This window comes from Ranitomeya imitator, chromosome 6, assembly GCF_032444005.1.
Source record: "Ranitomeya imitator isolate aRanImi1 chromosome 6, aRanImi1.pri, whole genome shotgun sequence".
In the NCBI taxonomy this organism is placed as follows: domain Eukaryota; kingdom Metazoa; phylum Chordata; class Amphibia; order Anura; family Dendrobatidae; genus Ranitomeya; species Ranitomeya imitator.
This window is the reverse complement of record NC_091287.1, coordinates 290,684,121-290,710,098: the sequence shown is the minus strand read 5'-3', so window position 1 is coordinate 290,710,098 and position 25,978 is coordinate 290,684,121.

Genomic DNA, 25,978 nt, shown 5'->3' with positions numbered 1-25,978 from the left:
TGACTCACCCTGCTTTTTTCGACCCTGATCTTCTAAGTAATGTCACAAAAAAGATCAAAACTCCCTGTCAAGTACTGCCTTGGTCACAACTGGTGTATTCACAGATCATGGCCGTTTAACCCCTTTCTGACATTGGGCGTAATAGTACACCCATGTCAAACTGTCCCTATTTGGTTCGGGCTCCGGCGCAGAGCCTGCACCTTTCCGGGCACATGAAAGCTGATCTATACAGCTGACATGTGCCCGCAACAGCCGATCTACCCACTGCTGTTAAGTAATTGAATTACACTGACAGCGACATTTAACTTGCGTTTATTGGAAGTGCATCGCTAATCCCGCCAATCAGTGACCCTGTCACTGTAGCAGACCTATATGGTTGTCATTGCCAGATTGCTATTAACGCTGCCCCATGGTTGGCGCTCATAGCAAGTGAGCATTTCTGCTACACACAAGTGATCTGATCATTGCCGTGTGTAGCAGAGGCGATCAAAGTATTGCAGCTTCTAGTATCCTATAGACACTATTGAAGCATGCAAAAAAAAAAGTTTTTAAAAATATTTAAAAAAAAAAAAAAAAGTTCAAACCACCCCCTTTCGCCCTTTTCAAAATAAAATTTTAAAAAAATCAATATACACAAATTTGGTATCGCCGCATTCAGAATCACCCAATCAATATAAAAAAATAATTACGGTAACCCAATCGCTAAATAGTGTAATGAGAAAAGAATTCAAAATGCTAGAATTACGTTTCTTTGGTCGCCGCTACATTGCAATAAAATGCACCAAAATTGTATCAATAAAAATGGCAGCTCGGTGCTAAAAAAATAAACCCTCACCCAGCCCCAGATCACGAAAAATGGAGATGCTACAGGTCTTGGAAAATTGCGCCTTTATTTACAATTCTTGGATTTTTTTTCACCACTTAAATAAAAAAGAAACTAGACATGTTTGGTGTCTATGAACTAGTAATTACCTGGAGAATCATAGTGGCAGGTCAGTTTTAGCGTTTAGCGAACATGGTTAGAAAACAAACAAAAAACAACTGTGGAATTGCATTTTTTTTTGCAATTTCACAGCACTTGGATTTTTTTCCCATTTTCCAATGATGTTGTTGAAAAGTACATATATGTAAAAGGGGTGCACCCCTATACTGATGATGATACAGGGTGCAAAACCTAGTCTGTAAGGCAAACTAGATACAGCAAAAAAGAGAAAATACTAGACCAATGATGGTATGCACACCCGAAAATAATAACAAAAATTAGAAAACTTTAATTATTACACCTCAAAAAAGACAGACACAGATAAAACCATTTAAAAGGGCCTAAGATAAACGACTGATAAGCGACACCCCTATATATCACAAATAAAGTATAGTACATGCAAAGAAACGTTGTGATTATAAGCAACTAGATGGTGGCCCGATTCTAACGCATCAGTTATTCTAGAATATGTATGTATATAGCAGCCACATACTATATAGCACAGGCCACATAGTATATAGGAGCCATGTAGTATATAGCATGCAAATAGTACGTGGCCTGTGCTATATAGTATGTGGCTGCTATATACATAAATATTGTAGAATACCCTATGTGTTGTATATAACGCAGCCCACGCAGTATCTAACACAGGCCTCGTAGTATACAGCAGCCATGTAGTATATAATACTGCCCACGTAGTATATAGCAGCCATGTAGTATATAGTACTGCCCACATAGTATATAGCAGCCATGTAGTATATAGTACTGCCCACGTGGTATATAGCAGCCATGTAGTATATAGTACTGCCCACGTAGTATATAGCAGCCATGTAGTATATTGTACCGCCCACGTAGCATATGGCAGCCATGTAGTATATAATACTGCCCACGTAGTATATAGCAGCCATGTAGTATATAGTACTGTTCACGTAGTATATAGCAGCCATGTAGTATATAGTACTGCCCACGTAGTATATAGCAGCCATGTAGTACATAGTACTGTCCATGTAGTATATAGCAGCCATGTAGTATATAGTACTGCCCACGTAGTATATAGCAGCCATGTAGTATATAGTACTGCCCACGTAGTATATAGCAGCCATGTAGTATATAGTACTGCCCACGTAGTATATAGCAGCCATGTAGAATATAGTACTGCCCACGTAGTATATAGCAGCCATGTAGTATATAGTACTGCCCACGTAGTATATAGCAGCCATGTAGCCCACACAGTATTTAGCAGTGCGGGCACATATCCCTGTTAAAAAAAAAGAATTAAAATAAAAAATAGTTACATACTCACCCCCTGGGATCCAACGGCGCTGTGGCGATGGGCGCGCGGCTGCCGCCATCTTCCGTTCCCAGGATGCATTGCGAAATTACCCAGAAGACTTAGCGGTCTCGCGAGATCGGTAAGTCTTCTGGGTAATTTCGCAATGCATCTCTGGGACCGGAAGCTGGCGGAAGGTGTGAGCACATAGTCAGACTACGGAGGGTGAGTATAGCAGGTTTTTTTTTATTATTATTTTTAACATTAGATTTTTTTTACTATTAACGCTGCATAGGCAGCATCAATAGTAAAATGTTGGGGACACACAGGGTTAATAGCAGCGGTAACGGAGTGCGTAACCCGCGGCATAACGCGGTCCTCACCGCTGGCATTAACCCTGTGTGAGCGGTCCCAGAGTGCATGGCTGGGCGTGACCAATCAGGGAAACGGGATTTAAATCCCATGCCAATGTCGCTGACTGGTCACGCCGGCTGGGCACGACCAACCGGGGAAGCGGGATTTAAATCCCACGCCAATGTTGCTGATTGGTGGCGCCGGCTGGGTGCGACCAATCAGCGAAGCGTAATTTAAATCCCGCGCTTTATGCCGCGGTGTAACGCAGTCAGTTTAACGGACTGCTACAACAATATGTGGGTGGCGAGCGCTGACTGGGGGGCGGGAGTATGGAGGAGGCACTGACTGCATAACGCGGTCCATCACCGCTGGCATTAACCCTGTGTGAGCGGTCCCAGAGTGCATGGCTGGGCGCGACCAATCAGGGAAGTGGGATTTAAATCCCATGCCAATATCGCTGATTGGTCACGCCGGCTGGGCACGACTAACCAGGGAAGCGGGATTTAAATCCCGCGCCAATGTCGCTGATTGGTCGCGCCTGCTAGGTGCGACCAATCAGCAAAGCGTGATTTAAATCCCGCGCTTTATGCCGTGGTGTAACGCAGTCAGTTTAACGGACTGCTACAACAATATGTGGGTGGCGGGCGCTTACTGGGGGGCCGGAGTATGGAGGAGGCACTGACTGCAGGGGAGTAGGGAGCGGCCGGACTGTGCCGGTCACTCCCAAGAGTGCATTGCGGTCTCGTGAGATGATGACGTAACGGTCTCGCGAGACCGCACGTCGTCTCGCGAGACCACAATGCATGGACCCGAGCGTCGCAAAGAGTGAGAAAGGCCTCGGCTGCATCCGGGGCCGAAGGACGGTGAGTATATAATGATTTTTTATTTTTTTTATTATTTTTAACATTGGATCTTTTTACTACTGATGCTGCATAGGCAGCATCAATAGTAAAAAAAGATGGTAACACAGGGTTAATAGCAGCGTTAATGGAGTGCGTTACACCGCGGCATAACGCGGTCCAATAGCGCTGCCATTAACCCTGTGTGAGCACTGACTGGAGGGGAGTATGGAGTGGGCACTGACTGCAGAGAGGAAGGAGCGGCCATGTTGCCGACGGACTGCGCCCGTCACTGTTTTGCCACGACCAATCAGCGACTTGGGATTTCCGTGACAGACAGACGGACAGACAGACAGACAAAAAGACGGAAGTGACCCTTAGACAATTATATAGTAGATTATGCATAATATAATAGGCTGTACAGATATAAATAACAAAATGTCTCTTGCTCATAGGTTGAATAGGTAAAGTCTCTTAATATTGAACCAAAACAAAAAGAATGTCATGACACACAATGTGCTGCAAACATATACACACATAACTGGAACCCTATAAAATAGGCATGGCTATAATGAGTAAGAGAGTTATCTAAGCATGCTCAATGCCTGAAAAGCCCAAATACCAATATTCATATCACAATGTTAGGCTTGAATGTAGGCACAGACCCCACAATGATATATACGGCTATACATTAAATAACAGTATTGTCTGAGCATGCTAGGTGCCTGGAAAGCCTGAGTCCCAATGTGCACATTACAATATTAGGCCGGCGACACACTCAGCGTATAAAAATACGGTCCGTAATTTACGGCCGTACTACGCAGAAAAGTCCCCAAAATAGTGGTCCGTATCTCCTCCGTAGGCAGGGTGTGTCAGCGTATTTTGCGCATGGCATCCTCCGTATGTAATCCGTATGGCATCTGTACTGCGAGATTTTCTCGCAGGCTTGCAAAACCAACATATGGATATACAAGGGATCCATGTGCTCAAAAAATAATAAATACATATGTACTGTCTATATATATATATATATATATATATATATATATATATATATATATGTTAGTGAGACACATATATATATATAAAAATTGCAACTGAAACCGCGCATAAAGGGACCAGAAACACGTATGGAAATATGTAGACACACGTGCAAACAATGGAATGGTACCTGGGGGGCTTCTGGGGGCTGGACAATACCAACCAAAATGCAGAAAGAACCACCAGGGTCCACCCGTAACCACTGCTGAGGAGTGACCCAATAACCTGCAATAATGATGTGGCGGGCCCCCTACCAAATATAAGATATCAAATAGAGTGTCCCGATATACACAAATGGTGAAAAAATGGACTTACCAGAACACAGGTGCAGTGGTGTCGGCAAGGTGGACGCACTTGGGGTTCTGTGGTGAAGAGCCCAGCACCGGGAAGGTAGAAGGCGTGAGGGCAAGCGGACCTGGAAGGGGCTGCAGCACAGCGGAGCACCGAGAGATAGGTGCCAAAGGATGAATGGATAAGTCCACGTGGGTGCTGCGCAGGGAAGCCCCGAGGAGATATACGGGCGAACCTGCAGGGGAGCAGGCACAGGAACGCTGTGCAGTAGCTGCGTAGAGCCAGGGAAAGCCCCGGCCGGTGGCGTCCCTGGATACGAGCGGGGGGAAGATGGCCGACAAAAGACTCAGCGTGTGACGTCACAGCTACGGAGCGGCACTGGGACCAAACTTAACCAACGCGTTTCAGAGGAACTCCGTCCTCCTTCGTCAGGGTTACCGGTCCCTGGGTGCTCAGATGATTTATACAAGAGCCCTGTCAGTCAAACCCCCAAGCGGCCCGCCCCTATCCCCTGTGATCTGGGCTGCCCATATGAAAGAGTGGTAGCAGAATAAATAAATAATACAGATGGTCATAGCAGCGTGTGGGTGCACTAAATGAATCGCATATGCTGAAGAGAAGGGGGGTAAAAAGGAGAACACTATTCACAAACAAGTGAGTACACAAAATAAATAAATAGATATAAAAACATCTTTTAATAAATAGATTAAAAAATGAAAATAGTGTAATATAAAATGGAATAAATATATAATCATAATAAAAGATACAAAGTGCATGTATCAACATAAAATACAAATAAAAACAAAAACAATATCCCTTGCACGTTAATTGTATATACCTGTACGGGCAATCTGATGGAGGAACCCCCATAAAATAACCCCACCTGAGATACTCCCCCAGAATGACCAGGGGGAAAAAATTAGAAGTGAAGTGGGTATGATCAAGATAATGAATGAATGGGTTAGATAGAGATGGGTACAAACACTGGTGTGTGCCCCATACAATAATTAAAAGGCAAATAGTTCCAGCCCATGATTAAGGTCCGCTTGCCCTCACGCCTTCTACCTTCCCGGTGCTGGGCTCTTCACCACAGAACCCCAAGTGCGTCCACCTTGCCGACACCACTGCACCTGTGTTCTGGTAAGTCCATCTTTTCACCATTTGTGTTTATCGGGACACTCTATTTGATATCTTATATTTGGTAGGGGGCCCGCCACATCATTATTGCAGGTTATTGGGTCACTCCTCAGCAGTGGTTACTGGTGGACCCTGGTGGTTCTTTCTGCATTTTGGTTGGTATTGTCCAGCCCCCAGAAGCCCCCCAGGTACCATTCCATTGTTTGCACGTGTGTCTACATATTTCCATACGTGTTTCTGGTCCCTTTATGCGCGGTTTCAGTTGCAATTTTTATTTTCTAGTACTTCTATAGCAGGATTGGCACTTACCTGCCCTGACTCCAGCTGCTAGGGACTTTGTGTTTAGGATCAGCGCTTGTGTGTTTCCCCTTTTCTTGTTTCTTTTTGTCGGTGCCCACGCACCCCAGCAGCTTTTCCATGGCCATCCATGCTTTATGGATGGATAGGGACCATAGACTTGCTTTTATTAAAGACAAATTTTCCTTTAATGGTCCATCTCCCTCTGAATCCATTAAAACTAGGGATCTATTGAAATCCCTAGAGAAATTGCTTCATATGGAAATGCGGGACATGTGGGAGGTCGCTTCACTTGAGAAGTATGCCCAAGCCCACATTGTCCCAAAAGGTTTAACTATATACAAAACTCTAGCAGGGGACTTTGGAGACCCCACTATACAACAAGAGTGGGATAGCCTGTTTAAATCCTTCTCATTTAGAACATTACAATTTATTATAGATAAACGAGTAGCAAATATTGATAAAACAAGTCGTTTAATCGAACAAACCTTTGAACAACTCCATAATTGCAACCTCTCTAAGAGTACACAGGACCTAGCTGACAGTATTCTAAATAGACTCAAAGAAAGAGAAAAGGAAATTCTTAATAAGAAAATCAGGAAATTCCAAAGAGATAACATACCAGAGGAAATATACCTGAATTATGCCACCACAACTAGGTCCGGTGATACATCCTCAATAAATACCCTGCAGAAATCTGAAGAACTTATAGTGCTGGATGAGTACAACGTAACACCTATACCGGAAGAAATAGACCTTTCCTCAGTATTTTCCACATATGCTGAGTCTAATTCAACTCAGTATACACCGGTACTTACACGTAATAAGACTCACCCGAGGTCAGTAGCTACCTCTAAACAAAATAGAGATCAAGACAACACCCTGGAGATCTCCATATATCCTAGTACACCCCTCCATGGGGACCTAAGTATACATGAGGATAACACTCTGTGCCCTGCAGTCCCTACCGATACCACCAACAGATTTTTTCCATTGTCTTTGGGTGGAGACGGTAATGAACCTACTAGTACACAAGTGGCTCAAGAACCACGTAGTGGCCTAGAGTATGTATCCCCTCAAGTCAGATCCACGGATACAGTAAGAAGGGGAACCCATAGAACACAAACTGGTAGGAATATCAATGAAGCCCTAGCTCCTGGATCTTATAAGAATACTTTACTTAAAAATAGATCCAAAACCACCAGGCCTGATAGGAGTAAGGGGACAGGCACTATACCCAAAAACATGACAGTACCTAAAACTCGCCCACCACCGAACCAGGATTTTTTTCGGGTAAAACCTACAAAACCAAAAGAGGTAGGAGGGGGAGGAAACTCACCAAAGCGAAAGTAAACCTAGCACCTGTCAATCCACAAAAAATATTTAATTTGAGTTCACATGTTCTTACGACCAATGAAATTTCATTCCTTCAGAAAGGGCTCAAATTCGCCCCAACAGTCAAAAGTAAACCTTTTGACTTGTATGTATGTATGAAGAAATATCTGAGGAACCTATCCATAAAAAAGCATTTCCTCAAGAAGGAGAACATCATCACAATCCCTACGAATCAGGACCCCGGAAAATATATCCATACATCTCTGGCCAACCCCTCCTCCTTTAATCCTATCCAGGAACAGTCAGAGGCCTTTCTTACTTTTGATAGGTTAGTCACTAATGACATTAGAAAATTACAAAAGAAGAAATATAGGACTATACCCCAAAATCTGAACCATCAAGAAAAGAAAGCCATTAAAGATTTACAAGAGAATAATGACATCATTATTCGTCCAGCTGATAAGGGAGGAGGTATTGTTATTTTTGACCGCAGTACATACCATCAGGAATCTGTTAGACTTCTTGATGATAAGGCTACATACAGAAAACTGAAAAGCGACCCTACGTTGTACTACATTAAAAAATTAAAAATTCTATGCCTGAAGGGTCAGTCTCTTGGTATTTTGAACAAAAAAAGAGTTCCAATTTGTGTTCAATAAGGATCCTAGTGTAGCCATTTTCTATCACATCCCTAAGATACACAAGAGTCTTACATGTCCCCCAGGGAGACCCATCATCTCAGGTATTAACAGCCTTACATCCAACCTGTCACGATATGTTGATACGCATTTGCAGAAATGCATGCATCTTATACCGGCATACCTTAAAGATACTGGTCATATCCTGCGAATCCTTGAGAAGGTCAAGTGGAAGCCTAATTACATCCTAGGCACCCTAGATATAAAATCATTATACACAGTCATTGACCAGAAGATGGGTTGCCTCATCGCAGGCCAGTTTCTTCAGCTATTGGGGACATACCCAGATACCCAGGTGTCATTCATTGAGGAATGTATTAATTTTATTCTTCAACACAATTACTTCCTTTATGAAGGGGACTTCTTTATACAAGTTTGTGGCACGGCTATGGGCACGCGTTTTGCGCCCAGCTACGCCAACCTGTTTGTGGCCAAGTGGGAGGAGTCCCATATTTACATTAGCGGAAACCTACGTCCAGGGCTAATCCTCTGGCATCGATTCATCGATGACGTGCTTTTTATCTGGGATGGCCCCAAAAATGATTTGGACCTATTTATTTCCGGCCTGGATGATAACAACTTTGGATTGGAATTTACACCCACAATCAGCACTACAGACATTAATTTTCTGGATCTCCATATATATATACAGGACTCGCAAATGCTGACGAAATGCTATCGGAAAAATGTGGACTCCAACAGCTTTATTAACATCTCGAGCTGTCACCTACCTGTGTGGCTCACAAACATTCCCAAGGGCCAATACACCAGGATTAGACGGAACTGCACTACCTTGGAGGACTTCAATAGGGAATCGGATATCCTGACCCAACAATTCCTGGATAAGGGCTATCCATGCCCGTTATTGGAACAAGCAAAGCAGGAAGTGAGAGCCACTTCAAGAAACTCCTTGTTACATGGAGAGAGACCTAACAATTCAGTTAATCCCAGTATTGGGAACCAAATCCAAAAATTGCCATTTATTACGCAGTTTCATGCTGACCATACTGTATTTAGGTCTATCATCCGGAAGCACTGGTCTATCCTACAAGGGGACAAAATTATAGGGGAACATTTACCGTCTGTCCCAAAATTTGTGTTTAGGAAGGCCAACTCTCTAGGCAGCTTAATAGCTCCCACTATTAAACCATCTGCTGAGCAGAAGCTTCTAATGGGCACCCATAGAGGCAGTAAGCCGGGGTTTACACCCTGTGGCAGCTGTTACGGTTGCAAAAACACCGTTTTCAGAAAAACGTGCCAATACACATTCACGGACTCGGATTCTTTGCACGAATTCACTATTAAGGAGAGCATTTCTTGCTTATCCACTAAAGTTATTTACCTCATTGAGTGTCCGTGCAGGAAATTATATGTGGGCCGCACCAAGAGACCCCTCATGGTGCGGATCAAGGAGCATCTGATTAATATCCAGAAAGGTTTTGTGGGCCACCCCCTCTCACGACATTTTAGTGAGAAACATGATAGATCCATAAAAGACGTGCGTTTTCTCGGGATCCATAAAATCCAACAAAACATGAGAGGGGGCAATCTGATACAAGCCAAGTCCAGGATTGAATCGAAATGGATATTTTCACTTAATTGTCTTGCACCCAAGGGCCTTAATCATGGGCTGGAACTATTTGCCTTTTAATTATTGTATGGGGCACACACCAGTGTTTGTACCCATCTCTATCTAACCCATTCATTCATTATCTTGATCATACCCACTTCACTTCTAATTTTTTCCCCCTGGTCATTCTGGGGGAGTATCTCAGGTGGGGTTATTTTATGGGGGTTCCTCCATCAGATTGCCCGTACAGGTATATACAATTAACGTGCAAGGGATATTGTTTTTGTTTTTATTTGTATTTTATGTTGATACATGCACTTTGTATCTTTTATTATGATTATATATTTATTCCATTTTATATTACACTATTTTCATTTTTTAATCTATTTATTAAAAGATGTTTTTATATCTATTTATTTATTTTGTGTACTCACTTGTTTGTGAATAGTGTTCTCCTTTTTACCCCCCTTCTCTTCAGCATATGCGATTCATTTAGTGCACCCACACGCTGCTATGACCATCTGTATTATTTATTTATTCTGCTACCACTCTTTCATATGGGCAGCCCAGATCACTGGGGATAGGGGCGGGCCGCTTGGGGGTTTGACTGACAGGGCTCTTGTATAAATCATCTGAGCACCCAGGGACCGGTAACCCTGACGAAGGAGGACGGAGTTCCTCTGAAACGCGTTGGTTAAGTTTGGTCCCAGTGCCGCTCCGTAGCTGTGACGTCACACGCTGAGTCTTTAGTCGGCCATCTTCCCCCCGCTCGTATCCAGGGACGCCACCGGCCGGGGCTTTCCCTGGCTCTACGCAGCTACTGCACAGCGTTCCTGTGCCTGCTCCCCTGCAGGTTCGCCCGTATATCTCCTCGGGGCTTCCCTGCGCAGCACCCACGTGGACTTATCCATTCATCCTTTGGCACCTATCTCTCGGTGCTCCGCTGTGCTGCAGCCCCTTCCAGGTCCGCTTGCCCTCACGCCTTCTACCTTCCCGGTGCTGGGCTCTTCACCACAGAACCCCAAGTGCGTCCACCTTGCCGACACCACTGCACCTGTGTTCTGGTAAGTCCATCTTTTCACCATTTGTGTTTATCGGGACACTCTATTTGATATCTTATATTTGGTAGGGGGCCCGCCACATCATTATTGCAGGTTATTGGGTCACTCCTCAGCAGTGGTTACGGGTGGACCCTGGTGGTTCTTTCTGCATTTTGGTTGGTATTGTCCAGCCCCCAGAAGCCCCCCAGGTACCATTCCATTGTTTGCACGTGTGTCTACATATTTCCATACGTGTTTCTGGTCCCTTTATGCGCGGTTTCAGTTGCAATTTTTATTTTCTAGTACTTCTATAGCAGGATTGGCACTTACCTGCCCTGACTCCAGCTGCTAGGGACTTTGTGTTTAGGATCAGCGCTTGTGTGTTTCCCCTTTACATATATATATATATTAATATTTCATCCAGCGCGAGATAGCTTAAAAGCCGGTAATTCAATTGCCGGCTTTTGCTTTCTCCTTCCAAAACCCGACATGATATGAGACATGGTTTACATACAGTAAACCATGTCATATTCCCATTTTTTTTGCATATTACACACTACTAATGTTAGTAGTGTGTATGTGCAAAATTTGGGCGCTCTAGCTATTAAATTTAAGGGTTAAATGGCGGAAAAAAATTGGCTTGGGGTCCGGCGCAATTTTCTCCGCGAGTGTAGTAAAGCCAGTGACTGAGTGCAGATATTAATAACCTGGAGAGGGTCCACAGTTTTTGTTCCCCCCTGGCTAAAAACATCTGCCCCCAGCCACCCCAGAAAAGGCACATCTGGAAGATGCGCCTATTCTGGCACTTAGCCACTCTCTTCCCATTCCCGTGTAGCGGTGGGATATGGGGTAATGAAGGGTTAATGTCACCTTGCTATTGTAAGGTGACATTAAGCCAGATTAATAATGGAGAGGCGTCAATTATGACACCTATCCATTATTAATCCAATAGTCTGAAATGGTTAAAAAAACACAGACACATTATTAAAAAGTCTTTTAATGAAATAAAAACACAGGTTGTTTGAATATTTTATTATTCTGGTAATCCACCTGAAGACCCTCGCTCTGTGACAAAGAAAAAATAATAAATCAACAATATACATACCTTCCGAGGATCTGTCACGTCCCACGATGTAAATCCATCTGAAGGGGTTAATTTTTTCACAGCCAGGAGCTCTGCTATAATGCAGCTGTGCTCCTGATTGTAAAACCCCAGGGAATGAATGGAAACTAGGTCAATGACCTGTAGTTACCTTCATTCGCGGTGAGGCGCCCTCTGCTGGTTGTCCTCATATGAACTCGAGCCTGGGAACTTTTCTGATTTTTTCCCATGCTCGAAGGACATCCAGCAGAGGGCGCATCACCGCCCACTTGGTTTGATTTAAAATCCTGGAATCAATGCAACATAGTTCATAGTCATCAAGGTAGCCAAATTCCCAGATGATCAATGGCGGAGTCTAAAATCCTTTGAAACCCAAGCGTTCGCTTGTAGTGTCCAGGACGATGACCATGGAAACCACAAATGCCAATTGGGACATATAAGGTCCTACGGCTCGACGAAAGGCAAATTGCCCCCAGATGTTAGATAGACAGAAGACGGCCCTTGGAAATAAGGATAGAAACAAACATGAAAATGATGATAATAATAATAACCCACAGTGCATTAAATATGCAAGCAACAATAAGTGGGGAGCATCAAGAGTAGACATGTTCATATATGAGGGCCCATTATCAACCTAGAAACCCCGTGAATAAAAGTCCTTCATTCAAACCCTGTGGTGCTACAGACCGAAGGGTGAAAATCCACCTGGATTCTATCTGAAGCAGTAGCCTGCATGGATTAACCCTCCCTACCACCATAGGGAACCTTTTGCAAACCCACAACCCTAGTGTTAGAGGTGGACCCCCATGGGATGCCAAAAAATGTGCAGCTACCGGGGTAAGGGGCTTGCCCTTCCGTTGGTCTGCGTCTGCCAGATGGATGGTATACATGTGTTTCTGGATTCTCTTTCTCAGTTGCTGAGAAGTTTGTCCCACATATGGCTTGCCACAAGGACATATTATCACATAGATCTCATCCCTCGTCTTACAATTGATGTAATGTTTGAGAGAGTGGCTAGTCGAGTCAACCAGATTGAGAAAGGTGTCCCCACAAGGAAACGACCCTTTAAGGAGAGTACCGCTGTTTAGTCTAACGGTAGGTGTGGAAAAATGGCTACTTGTTAAAAGGTCCCGTAGATTTGGGGCCCGTCTTGACGCAAGGAGTGGCCTGTCACTTGTGACCTCAGCTGTCTGGGCATCGGTCCTAAGAATAGACCAATGCCAAAAGATGATATTCTTTACCTGAGGCCAGCTGGTATTATAATATGTGACAAATCTCGTGGCCTTGTCCGAGTTCCGTGATCTTGGAGACAATAATGATGACTGGTCCTCCCGTCGTGCTCTTTGAAAGGTTCCGTTTGGGGTACCCTCTTTGCTTGAAACGGTTAGTGAGATCCCGGGCCTGTGATATAAAGTCAGAATCATGCATGCAGTTCCGTCTGACACGCAAAAATTGACTGATTGGTACACCCACCTTTGTATGAGCAGGATGGAAACTGCTATATTCAAGCAGTGAGTTGGTGGCTATAGACTTGCGGAAGAGATCCGTGACCAGATGGTTGCCCTCTACAGAAATCTTCAAATCCAAATAGGTGACGGAGGCCGTGGACATAGAGTGTGTGAGGAGAATATTGTAAGTGTTAAAGGGAACCTGTCACCTGAATTTGGCGGGACAGGCTTGCGGTCATATGGGCGGGGTTTTCAGGTGTTTGATTCACACTTTCCTTACCCGCTGGCTGCATGCTGGCCGCAATATTGGGTTGAAGTTCATGCTGTCCTCCGTAGTACACGCCTGCGCAAGGCAATCTTGCCTTGCGCACGCGCAGTATGCTTTGCCCAGCTGTGGGCAAAGCCGAAAAGTAAGTATTTCGCTGTGTTCCGGGACATAGTGCCCCGGCGCATGCGCACTAATGCTTTTCGGCTTTGCCCGCAGTTGGGCAAAGCATACTGCGCGTGTGCAAGGCAAGATTGCCTTGCACAGGCGTGTACTACGGAGGACACAGCATGAACTTCAACCCAATATTGCGGCCAGCATGCAGCCAGCGGGTAAGGAAAGGGTGAATCAAACACCCGAAAACCCCACCCACAATGACCGCAAACCTGTCCCGCCAAATTCAGGTGACAGGTTCCCTTTAACATTCAAGTCCTGCAAAAATCGAATGCACTCTACTTCGGTGCCCAGCCATAGAAAGAACACGTCATCGATATATCAATGCCAGTGACGCACCTTCTCCTTGAATGTCACAGAGGGATATACCACGTTCTCCTCCCACCAGCCTAAAAAGATGTTGGCATAGGCTGGCGCACACTTAGCCCCCATGGCCACGCCAGACACCTGAAGGTAAAAAGTCCTCTCAAAAAGAAAAAAATTGTGGTATAGAACAAATCTCAACAGTTGAAGCAAAAACAGGTGATGTCTAGAGTCTTCATGTTTCTGTTGATCAAAAAAGAAAGACAGCGCATTGATCCCGTCAACATGGCTGATGTTGGAATATAATGATTCCACATCACATGTGACCAAATGGAATTCAGTGGGTAGATCAATGTCCCGAACAATCTCAATAAAATGGGCCGAGTCCCTTACGTATGAGGGTAATGCCACTGCGATAGGTTGCAAAAAGAAATTAATATAATTACAGGCTTTTTCGCATAGGCTGCCTATACTTGAGACAATGAGACAACCAGGGGGCTTTTTGTTGTCCTTGTGGATTTTGGGCAGCATGTAAAACGTGGCAATGATGGGATTCTCCACCCACATGTACCGTTTCTCATTGGAGGTAATGATGTCAAGTTGGTTAGCGCTACACAACAAGGCCTGGAATTTGGATAAAAATACCTGTGTGGGATCTGATGGTAATTTACTGTAAAATCTTCTGTTGCTCAATTGTCTAACAGCCTCCTCCTGGTACATGTGGGTGGGCTACAGGACGACATTGCCCCCCTTGTCTGCCTCCTTGATTATGAAGGCCCCATTGTTGCTCAAGTCCGAAATGGCCCGTCGCTCTGCAAAGGAAAGGTTAGGAGCTGTACTAACCTGAGGGGACAATGCCACTATGTCACGTTTCACCAGCTCATAGAAAATTTTAACAGGCGGGACCAATGAAAAGGAGGGTGCCTTTGTTGATTTGTTCCTGTATGGAAACCTGTTGTTGGGAGCCGTTGATTGATTCTCTTCCAATAGATCCACCAAGTCCTGAAGAACTTGGCGTTCATCCTGAGGGACAGTCTGCAAAATATTAGGTCTTTTATACATTACTTGAAGAGTGATATTCCTGCAAAAAAGATACAAGTCCTTGATGAGGGTGAACTTGTCTACCTTGTGTGTGGGGACAAAAGTTGTTAAAAAGTACAACTTGTCCCACAAAAAAACAATCCCTCCCATGGCCATATTGACCAAAAAATAAAAAAAGTTATGGCTTTGAGAAGAAGGAGAGCAAAAATGGAAATTAAAAAACTGAAATACTGCTGGTCGTTAAGGGGTAAACTCTTTCATGCCACTGTCAATAATGCCAACACCATCAGGAGGCTTAGCCCCATTGTAAACCCATGATCATGGGATCATGATGGTTACCATGGCAACCACAAGGCTCTATAATGGTTTCGGGGCGTGCCTGCTATGGTGCTCAGTTAGGCGCTGCATTAGGTCACATTCACACATTCAGTATTTGGTCAGTATTCTACATTAGTTTTTGTAAGCCAAAATCACGAGTGGAGCAAATAGAAACACGTGCACCACTTATGCATTTTTTACCCACTCCTAGTTTATTTACAGATTTGTAAATAAAAAAAATATGGCTCTCAGAATATGGTGAAAAATCAAAGAAAAATCCAAGAATCAGCACGCCATCATTTTAGTGCAGAAAAGCAATTTTAATAGCCCATTTGTGCGTGACGTTTCAGCTCTGTGTGTGAGCCTTTTTTTTTATATACGTATAATAATAAAAACAATTCTTATATTTCTGTTCCGAATATGGACCACCACAATGCACACAGACTGTCCCCAGGTCTCCTTACCTAAGCTGCACAATCCTCTAAGTTCTGGTTGAAAGATCTGTGAACAGTCTATGTATTGCTATCAGAGCTCAAACCGAGTGTCATGGACGTCTGCATGAGCCTTAATGCACAGTTCAAATTTATCACGTGTTCAACACTGACATAACGGTTTCTGTCATAATATCCACAAATAAACATGATTCAGAGCAAATCCCCAACAGAACCACTCACTATGATTAGGTTGATGGAGTCACTTTGGTCTCCATATGACTTTTGTTCCTGTGGTGTCGTCTTACTTTATCCATCTTTATATCACATATATGGCATTACTGTAGAGAGAAAAACTCCAAGATTTTTCACGTGCTGCGCCAATTCTTTGGAATGCTTTACCACGGTTAATTTGATCAATCTCCAATATCCTCAGTTTTAAGCGTGCCCTAAAAACACATGTTCAGCCTGGCCTACCTCCTCAACGCATTAACCTAACTATCCCTGTGTTGCCCATTCAATATTTTTACCGTAACCAGGTTCCTCGCATTATGTTCTTACATTTCATGCAGTTAATAGCCCTCTGTGTCTGTACTGTTACATATTTAGGCTGATAACCGGTTCATGCAGCATTATATGAACACTCGAGCCTTACAGTATGGCTGGTCCGAATAACTAAAGCAAATGCTACCATCCACCTCTCGTGTCTCCCCTTTGTCCTCATAGATTGTAAGCTTGCGAGCAGGGCCCTCATTCCTCTTAGTATCTATTTTGATGTGTTTATTGCTATGCTGTAATATCTATTGTCTGTACAAGTCCCGTCTAAAATGTAAATTGCTGTGGAATATGTTGGCGCTATAGAAATAAAATTAATATTATTATTTAACAATCTACAGAATGCGTGTTTCCAGGACAAGCTGGGCACAATGCATTGGAAGTAAGCTGGTATATTTAAAATGTTCCCTCTGCAACATCTAGTCCATGTGACACAATTGTGAGACCAAAATAATCACTACATCCATAAATGAATTTACTGAGGGGTGTAAATTCCAAAATGGGGTCAGTTTGTGGTTGTCTTCCATTGTGGCATGTAGGGGGACTCTGCAAATGTAATTTGCAATCTATTCCAGCCAAATCTGCACTCCAAAAGTCAGTTAGCGCCCCTACCTTGCCGAGCCCTTCCATGTGTCCAAACAGTAGTTTCCGAGTACTTATGCTACCTTGCCAGGCAGCAGCTGCCAAGGCAAACAGGATCATGGGGTGCATTAAAAGAGGTCTGGATACACATGATGAGAGCATTATACTGCCTCTGTACAAATCCCTAGTTAGACCGCACATGGAGTACTGTGTCCAGTTTTGGGCACCGGTGCTCAGGAAGGATATAATGGAACTAGAGAGAGTACAAAGGAGGGCAACAAAATTAATAAAGGGGATGGGAGAACTACAATACCCAGATAGATTAGCGAAATTAGGATTATTTAGTCTAGAAAAAAGACGACTGAGGGGCGATCTAATAACCATGTATAAGTATATAAGGGGACAATACAAATATCTCGCTGAGGATCTGTTTATACCAAGGAAGGTGACGGGCACAAGGGAGCATTCTTTGCGTCTGGAGGAGAGAAGGTTTTTCCACCAACATAGAAGAGGATTCTTTACTGTTAGGGCAGTGAGAATCTGGAATTGCTTGCCTGAGGAGGTGGTGATGGCGAACTCAGTCGAGGGGTTCAAGAGAGGCCTGGATGTCTTCCTGGAGCAGAACAATATTGTATCATACAATTATTAGGTTCTGTAGAAGGACGTAGATCTGGGGATTTATTATGATGGAATATAGGCTGAACCGGATTGACAAATGCCTTTTTTCGGCCTTACTAACTATGTTACTATGTTACTATGTTACTATGTTATGGGGGTACCACTGCATTCAGCAGAAATTGTGCATCAAATTGTGGGGTCCTCAAATTCTGTGAGGCACATGCGAGTTCAAAATAGTCACTATAATCCTGGATGAACTCCTTGACTGGTGTAGTCTCCAAAATGTGGTCAGTTATGCTTGTTTTTTCACTATTGTGTCACGATGGGGGCTCTGCAAAGCAACATGGTGTCATCAATCTATTCCAGACAAAATTGCTTCCATCAGTCAAATAGCACTCTTATCCATCCAAGCCCTGCCAAAAGACCAAAAATATTAACCAGCCACTTATGGGGTATCACGGTGTTCAAGAGAAACTACATAAAACATTATGCGGTCCACTTTCTTCTCTTACCTCCTGTGAGAACATTTTAGAGGAAATAAGTTAAGCTTTAATTTTTATGGCCCAATGTTATAAAATGCTGTAAAGCACCTGTGGTTAAAAATGCTCATCACACCTCTACATGAATTTCTTGAGTGTTTTTCTTCGAAAATGGGGTCACTTGTGAGGGGTTTCTGCTGTTTTGGCACCTCGGAGATTCAGACAAATGTGACATTACGAGCGCTGCCATGTGCCTAAACAGCCATTTTTGACTACATATGAGAAACTGCGTAACCAATTATGTGGTTCATCTTCTTCTATTACCTTTTGTGAAAATGTCAAATTTAAGGCTAAAGCAATATTTTTGCATCCCAATGTTATAACCTTTTGTGAAGCACCCGTGGGTCCAAAATAGTTACTACACCACTAAATGAATTTCTTGAGTGGTATAGATTCCAAAATTAGGTTAATTTTCGGGGGTTTATAATGTTTTGGCACCTCATGGACTCTTCAAAAGTAACACAGAGTCCGTAATTTATTGTAGCTAAAATTTCTCTCCAAAAATAAAATGTTACTTCTTCTGTATCGAGCCCTGCCACATACCAAAACAGAACCAAAAACACATGGGCTACTTGCATAGTGAACAAGTCTGTAGAAACCTGTTCACACCACCAAAGAACTTGAAGACATTTGCATTGTAGCTGTTCCATCCTGCATGTCCACATGTATATTTTTTCTCTCTGAACCCTGCTTATACTGGTACTATACAGATGATCAGGTTTTTAAATACATCAGATAGGGATTATATACATTAGATAGGACTGCTCTATTATGGGTATACCTTGGCGATTGGTGGAGCAGCTTAACATACATTTTTTTTGCAAAAAAACGTATTAACTAAATACCCTGTATTTTTTTCATTTTTTGACTAGCACTTGCTTATTTACTGTGACTTTTTTACAACAGAGTATTTTTGACCTCTCTGAGCGTTTTTGTGTCTTCAAGTTCTTTGGTGGTGTGAACAGGTTTCTACAGACTTGTTCACTATGCAAGTAGCCCATGTGTTTTTGGTTCTATAATTGTTCTCTTGTTTCTGCAAGACTGGAGAGTCCACCACTCCTCTGTGGGTCATTTGCATTGTAGCTGTTCCATCCTGCATGTCCACATGTATATTTTTTCTCTCTGAACCCTGCTTATACTGGTACTATACAGATGATCAGGTTTTTAAATACATCAGATAGGGATTATATACATTAGATAGGACTGCTCTATTATGGGTATACCTTGGCGATTGGTGGAGCAGCTTAACATACATTTTTTTGCAAAAAACGTATTAACTAAATACCCTGTATTTTTTTCAGTTTTTGACTAGCACTTGCTTATTTACTGTGACTTTTTTACAACAGAGTATTTTTGACCTCTCTGTGCATTTTTGTGTCTTCACATACCAAAACAGTAGTTTTCGACCACATACTGTATGTGTATTACTTCATTTGGTAGAAATTGTGCAATAAACTGTGGAGTTAATTAAGTCCTATTACAGTACCTCCAGTGAAAATTAAAAATTCAGGAGTAAAGCAATATTTTAGTGGAAAATATATCTTTGTTCATTATTTTATTCCAATTTGCATTAATTCATGTGTAGCACCTAGAGGGCTTTGTCATGGGTTTACCGCGACAGAGAGGAGCCAGAAGACTGCAGCATCTGATTTCTGCTACTCCTGCAGTGATTAGAAACACTTCACCTTCATAGTAAATGGTGAAAATTTATTTTAGCAGTGCAGTTAATCTGCTCAGTTGAAAGCTCCTAGAAGCTTTCCTGAGTTAAGGTTTTCAGCTGTGCACTGTTAGCCACTCCCATCTCCTATATAATCTGGGCTCTGGCTAGCACTCATTGTCAGAGCTAGGTATTGCAGCATGCATGGTGGTTGTTAGTGGTTATTATTGGAGAAGGCATTTGGTGGATTTACTGTGACCGTTGCTAGTTTTTGAGTGTGTGATAATTCCCTCTCTTATCCTACATTGGTTTAACCCCATCTTCCACTCCCCGATGCATTCCTCTGTTGTATGTGTGAGTATATTTGTATGTTTGGTATTTTTGGTTACCCCTGTTCTTATTACCTTGTTAGTCTTATTGGTGTATTACAGTACACTACTACTCCCCTCTTCCCTGGGTGGGGGAAAGGCACAGACTAAGAGTGGATTCAGGAGCTAAGGCAAGGTATGTGGCCCTGGCGTCTTCACCATCAGAAGTAATCTGGGAACAGGGTGAGCTAGGGCGCCCCTAGCGTTAGGGACAGGGAAGGAGCCCCTTGTCCTGGGACACCCAACAACAGAGTCGTGACATGTTTACAATCTTTATGACAGTAGCCTTGGATACAATGAGAGATACATTTTTAAAACAGCATCACTTCTAGGGTTTTTCAATAAATAGAACCATCAATGTCAATTCAAACCTTATTAGATTGGTACACAAAAAAGATTTTGTAATTTTCTTGAAAAATTTAAATTTTCTGCAAAATTTTACCCTTTCTAACATCCTAACAAAATAAAAAAAATTCATGCAAAAATTATGCTGACGTGAAGAATACATATCGAAAATGTTATTTCTTAACTATTTTGTTTGGCATGACTATCTGTCATAAGGGCATAAACATTCAAATTTTGAAAATTAAGAAACATTCAAATTTTTCACCAAATATCTGATAATTTTATACATTTTTGAAAACTTTATTAACCTAAATTTACAATAATACTTTGTATTTTATATGTCGTGGAAAAATATTCTCAGATACAGTACAGACCAAAAGTTTGGACACACCTACTCATTTAAAGATTTTTCTGTATTTTCATGACTATGAAAATTGTACATTCACACTGAAGGCATCAAAACTATGAATTAACACATGTGGAATTATATACTTAATGTCACAGTCAGCTGCAGCCGCAGATGCGGCCCAGCCCATAGACGCCCCCAAGCCGACCAACCTCAGAAGGCGTGGGGCGTGCGCCCCCCAGGGACGAAATACGGACCCTTTAAACCGCAAAGGGAGACCCGGCCTACCTGAACTAGGGGAGGGCAGCGATCGGGGTTCTGTGGCAGCTGAGCATGTGGACAAGGAAAGAGCCACGTAGGACTTGATTACACCGCACAACTTCAGGTATAGAGAAAGTAAAGTTAACTAAAGTAAAGTCACACAGAGCATAAAGAAAACATGACGATGTCAGGCTCCCGATTCCACACCTCAGAAGGGTACCACCCAGTGGACCCCAAAGCACCAACGGATCACCAAGGCACACATAGACGGGACATCAGGACACAGGCAGGACATCAGGATACATGAGGAAATCAGGATACAAACAGGACATCAGGGTCCATGAGGTCATCAGGACACAGGCAGGACATCAGGGTACAGGCAGGACATCAGGACATCTGGACCCAGGGTCACCGGCAGGCATCAGATAGGAACCGTTCGGTTCCGGACATCTGACACGAGCTACAGGCACCACCAGTGACATCAGGCTCCAAGCTCCAGACAGCGGTCATCAGGTTCCAGACTGCGGTCGTCAGGCTCCAGGCATCGGACCTAGGAAGAAACTCAAGCGTGATGGTGCAAACACCGCCGTACTGGACATGAGCCAGACGGGGTTAACACCGCATGGTATTCAGAGCACAGAGTAGTAGATGCTCAGCAGAAACACCGGTTTCAAGAGACTCAAAGTCACTGGGAGTGAGGCTCCAGATGCAAAGGGATTCCAGGAACATAATCACAGCAGACACAGTTCAGACAGGTTCAGGTACAGGACAGGTACAGGATCAAGGATTCGGGCCTGGATATACCGCCTCCAGGACAGACGCCAGAACAGGACAAAACAGGAATCAAGGCAAGGACTTTGGTACCAAAACATAGACAGGAGAGGTGCAGGAACACAAACACACATAGCAAAGTTCAGGAGCTTTGTGAGTGTAGCTCAGGCCCCACCCATAGGGCAGGGGAACTTTATATACGAGCTGCCCCTCAGCAATTGGCTGGGGACAGCTTTTAAAGTACACACCCTAACCCTGATAAAAGCAGGGAAGGTGTGGCCGCGCACGCCCTAAGCACACACAGAAACCATTACAGACAAACAGTGCAGGATCTGAGGCTCAGGGCACCTGACTGAAACTGCATACACTGAGCCACGTGGAAAGTCATGCACCAGCTGCAAATGACCTCACAACCCACGGACAGCTTCACAGCAGCAACCAGGGACTGCACATGAGGAAGGTATGCAGCAGGGGAAATACCTAAAAACCCATGTACGACTGCGCAGCAGAGCAGGGAACTGAGAAGGCTCCATTCAGGTAACAGCCAACAGTATCCCAGCTCAAATTAGGGGGAAAAGAGTAAAGGGTTAAAGCAAACATATGCATTGTCACGCCGAAAACCAGATACAGACAGAACGGCGTGACACTTAACAAAAAAGTGTGAAACAACTGAAATTATGTCTTATATTCTAGGTTCTTCAAAGTAGCCACTTTTGCTTTGATGACTGCTTTGCACACTCTCTTCATTCTCTTGATGAGCTTCAAGAGGTATTCACCGGGAATGGTCTTCCAACAATCTGGAAGGAGTTCCCAAAGATGCTTATCACTTTTTGGCCCTTTTGCCTTCACTCTGCGGTCCAGCTCACCACAAACCATCTCAATTGGGTTCAGGTCTGGTGACTGTTGAGGCCAGGTCATCTGGCGTAGCACCCCATCACTCTCCTTCCTGGTCAAATAGCTCTTACGCAGCCTGGAAGTGTGTTTGAGGTCATTGTCCTGGTGAAAAATAAATGATGGTCCAACTAAACGCAAACCGGATGGAATAGCATGCCGCTGCAAGATGCTGTGGTAGACATGCTGGTTCAGTATGCCTTCAATTTTGAATATATCCCCAACAGTGTCACCAGTGTTATGATTAGGCAATTCAGTACCACAGTGGACATAGAGGTCAGAGCACATACAGTGATCTGACAATAACCCAAAAACATAGAACGAGCTCTGAGACGTGGGAACTCTGTTGACCGCAATCCCTGATCCTCTCCAACAACACTAGAGGCAGCCGTGGATTGCGCCTAACGCTCCCTATGCAACTCGGCACAGCCTGAGAAACTAGCTAGCCTGAAGATAGAAAATAAGCCTACCTTGCCTCAGAGAAATACCCCAAAGGAAAAGGCAGCCCCCCACATATAATGACTGTGAGTTAAGATGAAAAGACAAACTTAGAGATGAAATAGATTTAGCAAAGTGAGGCCCGACTTTCTGAACAGAGCGAGGATAGGAAAGGTAACTTTGCGATCAACACAAAACCCTAAAAACCACGCAAAGGGGGCAAAAAGACCCTCCGTACCGAACTAACGGCACGGAGGTACACCCTCTGCGTCCCAGAGCTTCCAGCAAACAAAAAGGTAAGCTGGACAGAAGAAAAGCAAACAAAATAGCAAAGGAAAACTTAGTTATGCAGAGCAGCAGGCCACAGGAACGATCCAGGAGGAAAACAAGTCCAATACTGGAACATTGACAGGAAGCCAGGATCAAAGCACTAGGTGGAGTTAAGTAGAGCAGCACCTAACGACCTCACCACATCACCTGAGGGAGGAAACTCAGAAGCCGCAGTACCACTTCCCTCCACCAATGGAAGCTCACAGAGAGAATCAGCCGAAGTACCACTTGTGACCACAGGAGGGAGCTCTGCCACAGAATTCACAACACACCAGCAAAGAACACCCACACCATCACACCTCATCCTCCATGCTTCACGGTGGGAACCAGGCATGTAGAGTCCATCCGTTCACCTTTTCTGCGTCGTACAAAGACACGGTGGTTGGAACCAAAGATCTCAAATTTGGACTCATCAGACCAAAGCACAGATTTCTTCTGGTATAATGTCCTTTCCTTGCGTTCTTTAGCCCAAACAAGTCTCTTCTGCTTGTTGCCTGTCCTTAGCAGTGGTTTCCTAGCAGCTATTTTACCATGAAGGCCTGCAGCACAAAGTCTCCTCTTAACAGTTGTTGTAGAGATGTGTCTGCTGCTAGAACTCTGTGTGGCATTGACCTGGTCTTCAATCTGAGCTGCTGTTAACCTGTGATTTCTGAGGCTGGTGACTCAGACAAACTTATCCTCAAAAGGTGACTCTTGGTCTTCCTTTCCTGGGGCGGTCCTCATGTGAGCCAGTTTCTTTGTAGCGCTTGATGGTTTTTGCCTCTGCACTTGGGGACATTTCAAAGTTTTCTCAATTTTTCGGACCGACTGACCTTCATTTTTTAAAGTAATGATGGCCACTCATTTTTCTTTACTTAGCTGCTTTTTTCTTGCCATAATACAAATTCTAACAGTCTATTCAGTAGGAGTATCAGCTGTGTATCCACCAGACTTCTGCACAACACAACTGATGGTCCCATCCCCATTTATAAGGCAAGAAATCCCACTTATTAAACCTGACAGGGCACACCTGTGAAGTGAAAACCATTCCCGGTGACTACCTCTTGAAGCTCATCAAGAGAATGCCAAGAGTGTGCAAAGCAGTCTTCAAAGCAAAAGGTGGCTACTTTGAAGAACCTAGAATGTAAGACATATTTTCAGTTGTTTCACACTTTTTTGTTAAGTATATAATTCCACATGTGTTAATTCATAGTTTTGATGCCTTCAGTGTGAATGTACAATTTTCATTGTCATGAAAATACAGAAAATCTTTAAATAAGAAGGTGTGTCCAAACTTTTTGTCTGTACTGTATGTAGAAGCAGTTATTAGCAAATAAAATAACACATCTCAGAATTGTAAAATGGGGCTTGGTCATTAAGGGGTTAATAACCTAATTGATAAAATGCTAAAGCTTATAAGTGCGTGTATTTCTATGCATGGTGCTCATACGCGATATTGAATAAATCGACATGTTTAGAAAATTTCATTTCCATTTTTTCATCGTTAGCATATCATTAACATGTCTATCAATCATGTGGTATCCATCATTTTACTATTTCTCCTTCTTGGTGTTGCAATTTCAATGTTGAGGAGTGTAGAAAGTTTGAAATGGGTAATTAGCGGGTGGTTTTGTGCTTATTTTTGTTTTTTTATTTAAGGGTACTTTCACGCTGGCGTTTTTTTTAATACGTCGCAATGCGTCGTTTAGGGGAAAAAACGCATCCTGCAAAGTTGTTTGCAGGATGCGTTTTTGCCCCATAGAGTAACATTACCGAAGCATTGCGACGTATTAACACACGTCGCAACCGTCGTGCGACGGTTGCGCCGTGTTGTGGCGGACCGCCGGGAGCAAAAAACGTTAAATGTAACGTTTTTTGCTCCAGACGGACCGCTTTTTCTGACCGCGCATGCGCGGCCGGAACTCCGCCCCCACCTCCCCACACCTCACAATGGGGCAGCGGATGCGCCGGAGAATGCATCCGCTGCACCCGTTGTGCGTCCCTAACAACGCTAGCATCGGAATCTCGGCCCGACGCAATGCGACGGGCCGAATTCCGACGCTAGTGTGAAAGTAGCCTTACGGAGACCTTGCATGAGTTTCACCAGTTAAACTGACCACACAATGGGGTAGTGGCTGCTAAACTGAATAAAAGGGAGATTTGATGGTGCAGCATGAGAGAAGTCTTGGAGACAGGAGTGGAAGATTCGGATTATACAGGATGTTAATCTTAGGTTGTAGGAACAGAGAGGGTGAGTAGAATGATAGACACAGATGAGGGAGGAGATGTAGGGCATGCAAGGACTGTGGAGAACTTTGTGTGTAAGAGTGGTAAGTATAAATTGTATTATGTAGTGGATGGG